The sequence below is a fragment of the Chinchilla lanigera genome, unplaced genomic scaffold (assembly GCF_000276665.1).
Source record: "Chinchilla lanigera isolate Chin_1 unplaced genomic scaffold, ChiLan1.0 scaffold00035, whole genome shotgun sequence".
Classification (NCBI taxonomy): domain Eukaryota; kingdom Metazoa; phylum Chordata; class Mammalia; order Rodentia; family Chinchillidae; genus Chinchilla; species Chinchilla lanigera.
The window spans coordinates 13,523,054-13,534,789 of record NW_004955436.1 but is presented as its reverse complement, the minus strand read 5'-3'; the positions used below and the strand labels follow the sequence as shown (position 1 = coordinate 13,534,789).

At 37.2% G+C, this 11,736-nt stretch overlaps 1 long non-coding RNA gene across 1 annotated transcript in view; it reads right to left on the bottom strand.

Moving 5' to 3' along the window:
- LOC102026253 overlaps window positions 1-11,736 on the bottom strand; it is a 40,868-nt gene that overhangs the window by 9,464 nt on the left and 19,668 nt on the right. The gene's annotated exons all lie outside the window — the stretch shown is intronic.

Sequence of the window (11,736 nt, the reverse complement as noted above, 5' to 3'; positions counted from 1 at the left end):
AAAAAAAAAAAAAAAACCATAGGTTTCTATGTCAGGTCTTCAAAGGGATGCAGCTGCTCTGGCAGTTGGAGAGTTGAACAACGTCCTTTCCACAGGCATGTCTTTGGCCCCTTATACAGAAGCATTCACCTACATCTAAAAAGGTAACATAAAAATATTCAAAATGCTGCACAGCTTTTCAAGATTTCAGATACCACCGTGAGACTAAAGTTTATCACGCAGCATTACTGAGAAGTCTCATGTAAAGATACTTTGGGAAAATTCAATTATATGTCAGTTGACCTCCTTGAACTAGCCATAGCAGGAGCCTGCTAAGAATAATTTTATGAGATATAGTTTTTTGATATGTGGACTGTGACCTCTACTTCATTTGCTTAGAAGTTCTGTTTTTACTGAGGCTTTTCTTTGTCACAGTAGAGCCCTGCTGTCTCAAACACACTGGAAAGAAAAGCTGCCTATATTATGTCTAGATTTCCAGATTGTCTTCTCCTTGTGAGAGGTCTTTGAAGTAAATGTTCTCTGAACCATGTTTATTATAGACATTGTCTTAGTTACTTTTCTCATTGCTGAGAATATCTGACACCTAAAGTTAAAGGAGAGAGGTTTATTTAGCTCACAGTTTGTAAAGGTTTCAACCCATAGTCACCTGACTCTAAAGCAGGAGGACATCACAAAGGAAAAAGAATCCACGGTTTGGCAAAGCAGGCAGAAGGCAGCAAGAAACAAAAAACAGCAGCAGCAGCAGCAGCAGCAGCAGCAGCAGAACCAGCGTTCTTTCTCTCCCTTTATATTCCATCCAGCCTACCTACCCTTCGGGCAATGCCACCCACATCCAGGATGGAGTACCCTTAAACCCAGCATCATACCCTAATCCCAGTATCACATGCTAGAACCAGCCAGCTGTGAAAAGCCCCACCTATACATGAGGCTTTGAGAGCGGGGGTTTGGGGGAGGCATCTAGATACAAACCATAACAGAAATGTATAATAGAAAGTTTTAAACCAAAGAAAAATGAAGAAAATGCACTGGAAGACAAAGAAAAAAAACTTGAGGAGCTCAAATTCAGGGAAATATTATAAAAAAAAATAGTACATGCACACATATTCTGTTATTGGAATCTCCAGGCTATGGAAAAGTGTTATCAGCTCCTTCTAAAAGTGGCTCACCAATTAAACATTACCAATTCTAGGCTGCTCACCTCTCCCGCTGTTAGAATCCAGGTTCTTCTCATCTCAAACAAAGAATTGAACAAAATGAGCAAAAAGGCTGGGGCCAAGTTACTTGAGAAAGTAACAGTGATGAGTGAGAGAGAAACCGGCTCTGCAGGATGAGTTTGGGCTGAGTAAAAGGAAGGAAAGAAGGAAAGGACACCCTGGGAGCAAGGCACAGTATTGTGAAAATAGCAATGATAGCAAGTTCTTCATGGCGTATTCATATTGTGCAAATCTTGAGGAAACCGGAAAGAACTTCTACATCCGGGTCCAGAGAGGCGGTGCTGGGATCTCATGCCTCGTGGCTGACACCATCCTATTGAAAACCTGCCGGAGTTCTCCTGAGAAGTCCACGTTCAGGGCTTTGGGAACTGTTTAGCGCATGTATTCTCGGTTCTTGTAATTAACAGGTCACCTCTACTTCCCCAGCCAGCTTTGCCACATCCTAAGCTCCTATCTGAATTTTAGTGCCAAGACATAGCATAAAACAAATAATAAAAAGTTCAGAAGTAAACTTTAACCATCAAATGATATAAGGAATCTCCTTACAGTCTACTGGAATTTTCACCAAAAGCAGACCAATAGCCATAAACAGCAGTTTATCAAAGATGGTATAGGCTTAGTAATTCACGTTTATTCATCAGCACAAAAAGTAGGCTATACTAAGCAAGTCATAGGCTAATAAGAGAAACCTTCCCAAAGGTTCACATTTAAGTTGGGAAAAGAAATATGTCAGGGAACAACTGTGAGGATCCAGAAGAGATAGTATACAACAATAACCGAAGCATCAAACACCACAGTGGGCCATGCAGGGGTATGGTTAAGTAGTGGGAAGGTGGTCAGAAGAGGAGGCAATGTGTAAGTTGATCTTGAAGGTTAACTAGGATGACAACATACTAAAGTGAGACATTTACACAGGGAGTAGTTTCCTGTATAAAAATGGAAGGAGCCACTCAATTCAAAAGAGTATTTGTCCAGGGTTTATCTGCATCCTTAACATCATGTTGGGTTTCTATGGTTATTAAGAGGAGAAAAAAAAAAAAAAGAGAAGACCTTACCCACAATGATTTGCAAGGCTTACATATATGAACAGATGAGAAAATAATATAGAGTAGACACCAAGTACTTCAAGAGGTCCATCTTTCAAATCGTATTATTTACAATATTTATAAGGCAAGACAGTGGAGGGTTTACTTTTAAAAAATATAATGGATGGGAAACTGATAATTATAGATCCTCTAATCACCATTTGTTCCAAATAGGACATCTGAATCAATCGTTGGAAACGAAATGCTTGGTGGCTTAGAGAAAACTTGGCAGCCAAGCAAACCTTACCAAGAGATTATTTGCCAAGCAAAACTCAGTGTTCTTTCTTTCAAACTCTAATGGAGTATCTAATAAAGTGTCTTTTAGCTTTTCCCAGGATCTAGCTGAATTTTGAGAAAGGTTTTGAGATCACATGCTCAGCTTCTCAGTGAAGCTGACTGAATATACTCAGGCAATTACTGAAGTGGAAAACTGGATATCACGTGGTAAAGGAAGACCAAGATTTCACTGAAACACAACACGAGGGTAAGGGCTTTTCCTTGACACTTTGAGTCTTGTCATATCTTGAGACTCAATGTATGACAACAAAGGAGCAAATCCGCAGAAACACAGGGCACATAATGATTCATCTATTGTCTACAAACCACCAACAGGGTACTAGGCAAAATAGAGTTCCCTTTAAAAATGTGCACTCCACCGAGAGTTTGATAATCATCAGAAACATCTTACTATCTGGAAGGCCTTCTTCTTACTGGACTAGCTCTAACAAATAGATGTTTTCCATCTTCTACAATAGTTAGGCAGACAATTATTCTACAAACACATTCTATTTAGTATGTAAGTATGTCAAAAGATCTTCTTAGCTAAAAGGAATGAATAATAATAACATTTTTCCAGCGGTATATAGGTGGAAAGCCACTATTTAGTGCAACCAATTATACATAAATTATGATGTCAAGTATAGTTTTTATCATAAGATTTCTACATCCTTTTGAAATAAAAATTAGATCTGGTTTACCCCAGAGGTGTAGGTTTTACTGCTAAAATCTAAACACATGAGCCCTGTGCATGCCTTTAGAAATCTCTCTGTATATTTTCATCCTTTAATTCTGCTGCTCTCAAATTGCCCCAAGTGATAGTCCTCTCTGTTCCTTGTTTCTTTGTCCTTCTCTCTCTGTTCTTCAGGCTGGAATTTGGATCTCTTTATATTCTTACAATGTGATAACATTCCAAGAACTTACTTGTTCTTTCTCCCTAGGGATCAAACATTATTGTTCATTTTAACGCTATCATTCAACAACTAAAAAATCTTGGTAAGTCCCCCTCCTTAAGATCCACCTTACTCAATTTCATAGAGGCAGCAGCCAATGTTTCTTCTAGGACCCCAGTTTTCTCACACCTATCCAGATACTGGGATGCTTCACCCTTTTTTACCTCCACAGTATAAATGCCTACACTTAGGATTCAGTTTTAAGGTGCAAATGATGACCCAGGGTAGAGGTGTGGACACTAAAGCCTAAAGAAAGAAAAGGCTATCATCACAGAAGTGAAGCAGTAGTGGTAAAATGTCAGTCATGTGTCAGCACAGGAGACATGAGTTTTGGCAAACTGAAAAGTCTTTTCACTAGTGCAGAAGTTATCTCGCATTGTGATCATCTTCTGTCACTGAGAGCCACTGAACTTGCCCTCACTTCCAAAAAAGATGATTTTCCTACCATATGACAGAAAGAATAAGAGAGGAAGGAAGGAAGGAAGGAAAGAAGGAAGAAGGAAGGAAGGAAGGAAGGAAGGAAGGAAGGAAGGAAGGAAGAAAGGAAGGAAGGAAGGAAAGAAGGAAGGAAAGAAGGAAGGAAAGAAGGAAGGAAAGAAGGAAGGAAAGAAGGAAGGAAGGAAGGAAGGAAGGAAGGAAGGAAGGAAGGAAGGAAGGAAGGACGGACCAAGATGGCGTCTTTACTTCTAAAGAGTACATGTACCCAAAAGTGAGCTTAGTCATCACATATCAGTTTATTTCAAATAAGTGCCCATCATGACAGAGGATGTACAGGAGCCAAATCTAAGGTCCTGCTGATTTCATCCCTCCCAGTACCGCTCAGGTACTTGTACTGCAGCTTGTACTTTAGACCACAAAGGAAATCTTTGTAGTACACAACAGGCCATGCCAGCCTGCACAGCCATTACACTCGATCTTGCCAACTCTCCTGCACTTCAAAAGCATGGAGATTTTGACTCTTGGTCTCTTTTCCCTTCTTTTCAAATTGGCATTTACTAAAATAAAAGAGGAAATTAAATGATATAAGCCACTTTCATGAAATATTGTTGGTCTGGCTTACATTCCCAGTAATCTGTATGTATATTGGTTTTTATGGCTTAAAATTTTACGATTATACCTCACATTTGTAAGCTAAAGTGGATTTTTAAAAAACAGGGAAAGCCAGGGGAAAAGAAGAAAATATTGGTATTATGGATGAGCCTTCAAATCTAAAGGTTTTTGAGGGATCTCTTCTCAGGGATTACAAATCAGATACTCAGTCTCACAGAGACTGTGGGATATCATTGGGCTGCAAAAAGGATAAAAATCCTTCCTGTCGCTGGCTTTCCCAGGTTTTGTGGTTTGAACAAGAACATTACAACTATTTGGACTTGGGGTTTCTGGCTAATATATGATAAAGGGGTTATTACACAGTGGTCCTTGAGAGTTTAGGTCAGCTGTAGCAATCAATCAGGGACTCTTCTTTTTTGGCAGCGTAAAAGTTCTCTGGCCTATCCATATTAGCAACGGAAGAGTAACTTCTGTGTCAAGTAATATACATGATAAATTTTTATATGCTATTGACAGACAGAAACTCCGGGATTCTGGGAAGTAGAGTACACAAGCTTCAGAGAACTTCTTTTTTCTCAAAGGGCTTGTATCTCTTTCCTCCTTCCAAACTAAAATTGACTAAATTGAAACACTCCAGGAGTAAGTTCACGTTTTGGTGTCTAGTCTTTCATACTTTCTTTTCTTTTTTTGCTATTATCTCACACAAATACCTTTTTCATTAAGATAATTTATTTTTCTAAAGGAGAATAATTTATATTTCTGAATGATTCAGTTCAATTTATTTAAAATTTCCTAACCTACTGGGTGCCTTATATGGTGTTGGGGCTGTAGAAAGATAAAAGATGAGCAAGATACACTACGTAACTCCTAAGACCTTACACATCACCTATGTTCAGCTAGACAATTATTTCCATTTCTCAGAATGAACAAATCCTAAAGGATGGTCAGGGGTTGGGGGACACCCTTTTCAAATTTGTTCTATGTTTACTCTTGCTTGTTTATATTTCCCACTATATAGATATTGACATACTGGAGTTCACTTTTCCACCTTCTGAAAAACAGCAATAAAAGGACTATGTATGGAGCAACTGGATTGCAACATCTGTCCTCCTTTGTTGTCTCAAATAAGGCAATGGTGATTCTAATTTTGGCCCATAGTGACCTACAGTGGTCTGATATGCCAGTTCTGTTTTAGGAAAATGGAGAAAACACTATTTCTAATTTGAACAAAAGTTCTTATGGAGTGATTAAGAAACATTGGTTAGACTAACTCAACAACCGCTACATTAGCTTCTGAATTAATTCAGTGATTCTTCTGTCCCTAACACAACTTGTTTAGAAAAGATCTCTCCACTCTTAAGTATGGATAACAGTTCCTACTGCTTTCTGCCTTTGCATATTTCAGGGTGGAGTTTAGACAATTTCTAGGACTATAGAAGGAAGAAGTAACAGAAATTCTGTTTGGCAATGACTATACATAGTATCACTATCTACTTGAAATACTATATGAGCCATATATGTAATTTTAATTGTTTAGTAGCTACATTACAAAAGAAGTAAAAAGAAAACAAATTAATTATAAACTAACATAAAAATAATATAATATATAATACAATAGTTGTTTATAGATAGAAACTCTTTGAGATCCAGTGTGTATTTTCACATACAAAAAAATCATGATTCAGACCGACTGGCCACACTGCAGGCACTTGCTAGTAACCGACGGTTAGGACTTGTCTTATTGTGCAGCATAGATCTATAGAATCCTTAAATAGGAAATATAAAGTCAAAACCTCACTTTTTGAGGTAACAAATAAAATAGCTCAATGTCTTTTACCATCATTTGAACAAAACTTCCAATTAAAATTGACAAGTAGGGATGAAGAATATACCTCAGTGGTAGCGCATTTGGCTACCATGTGCAAGGCCCTAGGACCCATCATCAGTAACCCCTCCACAAAAACACAAGTAATTAATATTCATCTATATTTCCCTCCCAATTCCCTATGAGTCTGATACAATTTTATCATGAAAGTATCCTCAAGTTAAGATTTTATGTGCCACTGCACAAAACCCCAAACATTTTCACCAACCAGTTTGTGTGAAAGTCACTCCTATCTATCCAAATGAACATGTCCATAGAAAGAATAAAGAACTTCAGACTCAAATTTATATTATAGTGGTATAGCCCAACTGCTCATCAGCAGCGACAACAGCTTCTAGTGCAGTTTGGCAGGAGGAGAACACACAATGCAATTCACCAGAGACTTCTAAAGATCAAAACCAACCAGATCTATAATCGTGTGTTCAAACATTCTCATTTTGAAAAGATAGTTTATTTGTTTCTGAAACAGCTAATTTGGTATTCACATAAATATGTCTTTAACTTCCCCTCTAACACAAGTATGAATTCCTCAAAGACCACAAGAGCCAAGTTTATACTTAACTACAGTGGAAAGGTTTGTCAAAATGATATTTTTCTATTATTGAACTTTTATTTTTGTTTGTTTAAAAGCTTTCACATTTTTTAAGAAAAATGTAAAATGATTGCTCAGGCAACCCAATAGTAAATGGGCATCCAAGCTTTATATAAGCTGTTGACAAAGTCTCTTTATGAAAACTAAAAGCTCTTCCAAGGCAATTTTGAATTTCTATGATGATCTTCTTGTTTTAGGGTATTATCTCATTGCGTGTTCCATGACTTTCAGGACAAACACGAAGCAGTTGTTGAAAGGGAGCAGTGCAGTGCGGTAGGGAGAGACATTTGTGCAGAAAACTAACGACTATAGGAACAAAACTGGATTTCAACTTCCAGGTCTCAATTTTCTCACTTATAAAATTTGAGAATCAAAAGAAATGAACTTAGAAGTTTCCTCTATTATGTCAATTAATAGCAAAAACATGGTAAGACTTTAAAAGATCACCCACACATTGAAATGATCAAATTTTCAAAGAGCCTAATCTAGAAAAAAATAATCCATGCCAATTTTTCATTGCAGAAGTAAATCAGTGTTATCAACCCAAAGGCTAAAAGTGTTTGGTTATGTCACAATCATTAAGCTCCCAGGACTTTGGTTTTGATTCAGTGTTACTTCTTCCAAAGCTAACACACACAAGCAGAAACACCAAGGTTGGCTACATAAAGGTAGAAGTCATTGTGCATGGTAAAGTTAACCAAATACGCTCATCCCATCATCGTGTGCAGATATAAGCAAAGTTATGATGCTAGTAGAGACCATACATTTCATAGACAGGAGCAAACCATTTAGTAGATATGACCGGAGACAATGAATATACTTCTAGAAGTTAAGTAGAATACTATACATCTTGTCAAAACATAAAATCCATTGGGTCATATTCTAAGGCTCAAAAAGATACTATTATCCTTTTGATTGTACTTACTTTTGTGTTCATATGAGAAAAGAATCAAAGATTAAATTTTGTAACTTTCTTATGTATGTTTATTTAAAATGTCCATTTCTCTGTTGCGTAATATATCTAGGGCAAGTAGTTAAATTCTGCTTCTAATATTGTAGAAATAGTCATCCACTATTTAAAAACTACAAAGAAACAGATAATGTGTAAATATATATATGCACATATATATATCATATCTTTAACTTCCTTATAAGATTTTGAATTCTACTGTAATTTATAGATAGAAGACTTTTGCAGAAACTGGCAGGATGGACCAGCTCTACATGGAACTAACTTAAAAAGGAGAAATGAAGGGAAGTCCCTTGCTCACATTCCAATGGAAAGCATTACTTTTAATTGCCGTTTGTTTACAAACAAAGGTTTATGTAAAATTCAATCCCTTGTTTACATGTGAGTGTTTAGGTTCTCTAACTGACAAGGATTCCTCAGTTCTCCTTTCCTATTTCTTCTCATTTGCTACAGTAATTCATAACTTGGATAGTATGTTAATGCTGCTGCTTCTAAAAATATTATTAATTTGTATCATTGCATGCCTAGATATATAGCCAGGCATTTATATACCTGTCATTCATCAGCTTTGATTCTCTTAATTAGAATTTTAAAATTCAGGCTAATGTGTTCCACTTAACAACAAAACCATCTTGCAATACATACGTGTGTATGTTAAACCATTCTTTCTCATCTTTATAACAAGAATAAAGTAGGAATATAATATTAAACAGAATGAGCCATTGAGCAAACCAAACATAATAAAAAATCAAAATATGCATGCTGTGCAAAAACATAGTCACATAGATTTTGCCTTGTATAAATTTCACCCTGCCTATGTGGGTTTTAACATATTTCCATGGCTTTAAATAGGGAAAGTTCAGCCCAAGGGAAACCCAAGCTTGATTAGTTTTCCCTTTTACTACAGCCTGCAGAGTGTAAAACACAGCACATCAGAATTGAATTTGTCATCTCCAGACCTCACAGGAATTTTAGGAACTAAATAGTTAGGAAGCCATCCTGGTACTTCTCTTTGCTTTAATCAAAGTCGAAGTTTCAATTTAAACATTCAGGAAATCTCCCTTATTTAAAGCAATCAACTTGTTGCTGACAGGGTCTGGCCTTACTGTGTTTAATTTTTTGGCATCAAGCAAAACTTGATTGGTCACAGCCAGTGCACGAGTGGCCCTCCCCTTCTTTCGGGGAAGAGAAGGATTCCAGATCTTTGCTGCCCTGAACACGAGTGTAGAGATATTGGTACCTTTTCAAATCAGCAGTACATTGGCATAAATCTTAATTGGAAAATGGCACTAATGTTTAAAACCTGTGCAGGATTTCAGAGTCAAACAACTGTCCCTACAGCAGCAGAAGAACATTTGGACGCAAAAGCGGTCATGTTTCCTTATTCTTCTATATATTTCTCTCTACTTTGTCATACTTTTTGGAATATGTGCAAGTCACAGCCTACATTTGATTTTCAATATTGCAGTTTACTATAGATCAATTAGAAAACTGATTTATGGAAGCATAGATGGGAAGGGTATAGCATGTAGAAAGGCTAGGCATCAGATTTTCCTAGGAAAATACTGAAGAAATAGTTTTATGTGACACAGATTGAGGTATAGAGGCAGACTTTCTATTATACTTAAGAAATCTGGAGGGGGAAAAATAGCAAACAAACAAAATTAAACCAGGTACCTTTTCATTGAAGAGAATTATTAATGATCTGAAAAAATAAATGAGGCTGTCAAGAGCTTGTAAAGACTGCATCTGCTCTGAGAACTCTAGATTGCTGGTCTCCTTCCACTGAGCTCTCAACGAAGGGAAAAAATGATGTGTAGCCTCGTTAGTTTGGTTACCCCCAAGGAGATACAGCCAAAGCATTACTAAACATCTTCCATGCTAGATCCAGCTCCGCTCCTTTGCAATCCTCTAATATAGTTCTCCAGTAATCTGTCTCTCCTAATAAAAAGCTAAGAGGTGTGACATATTGTATAGTAAGCTTACTAGTTCTTGTGAGATTATCTAGAAGGTTCCCTATTAAAACTTTTAAGAAGGAAAATTTTCAAATACACATTAAGCTCTGAAAGTATTTCATCTTGTCAAAGATTTTTAAATGCATAAGATTTTAGGGTGCCTAGAAAGCTAAAGTCAACATAGAATTGGGTTACTTCCCAGAATACTTATTTGGCTTATGTACTCATGTTAGGGTTACTATGATGAAATACCATACTAGGTGGCTTAAAGAGCAAAAATCTATTTTTCTCACAGTTCTGAAGACTACAAGTTCCAGATGAGGACCTGGCAGGGTTTACTTCTTATGAGGTCTTCTTGGGTTGCACGATACCTATTGGTTCCATGGCCACATTACCTTTATTTGTGTCCATTTGCAGTGGGATACAGAGGATGTCTGTGTGAGGGGATCTCTCCTTATAAGGATGTTAATCTTGTCATTTCAGGAACACATCTTCAACACAGCCTTATTTAACCTTAATTACATGCTGACAGGCCTATTTCCAAATGCAGTTACACTAGGAGTTAGGGCTGGAGATACACAAGTCAATCCATAGCATCCCATTAACAAGATCTCAGACTCGTGTTCTTTACACATCAACAAAAGAAAAACAATTCTCTTTCTCACTAGAAGGCACAAATTCACAAATTCTTCCTCCAAGGGCACACATGTACATTGTCAGAGATAAACTACATACTTGGCAATGAACCTGCACCCTTGTGTGTAGTAGTGCAGAAATCTTGTCCACTTTCACTGGGATAGTTCATGTTTCATCATGCTAGTGGGGTAAAAGAGACCAATTTATCATATAATTCCACTCACGTCCTAGTCAAAAATCAACTGCTGTAGAAAAAAGATATTGAGACTCTCTGAATACTACCTTGTTATTTATCAAATGGCTTGTGATTATTGTAGTGAACAATTTCATAATTTTTATACAAATGTTTTTTCTCTTACTCAAAAAAATAAAACTGTGCAGAAATTATTCATGCAGAATAAGAAAAGGAGGGTTACACACCTTTTTGGATGCAACCAAATGCCTGTCACAATTTCATTTTTCCACTATGGCATACCACACCTCAGAGCCCAAAGGCAAAGAAATCACTTAAGTAAGATATATGCCACACATCACAAAAATGCAGCTGCCTGTCCTGAAAGATGATGTAATATTTAAGGCAAGCTTATTATGTAACTGAGTTTTCTGTATTTTATCTTATAACTGTCACCATGTGTATGTGATAAGTGAGGGCAACTATTTGATACACTGTATTTTATTTCAAACTCATGCACCCTTAGAGGCAGAGCTTCTCCAGAGTGTGGTCCAGGACACCCTGGGGGCCCTCACTGAGTTAATAATGTATCATACAGAGGAAGAATATGACTGGAGCAGGGGTACTGAATCTAGACTGATGACTGCAGAAAGCCAGTGAAGTAGTAATTCTTACCCACAAAAGGGAAACAAAGACCAGAAGTTTTACAAGGTTAAAATATAAAGATGTATTACTCTGACATCAGAGATGCCAGGTAAGCCAGATACTAGGACCACTCTTCTATCTCAGGCTTGTATTTTCCTTTAGCAAGCCACAGGACCTCAACTTTCCTTCTTTCCCTAACTGCACCAAATATCTGCTTGGTATTTCCACTACCTCACCCTCACCCAAGGCTTAAAATAGGACATCCAAGGTTCTCTGTGCATCCCTATCCCAGTGCCACCAACA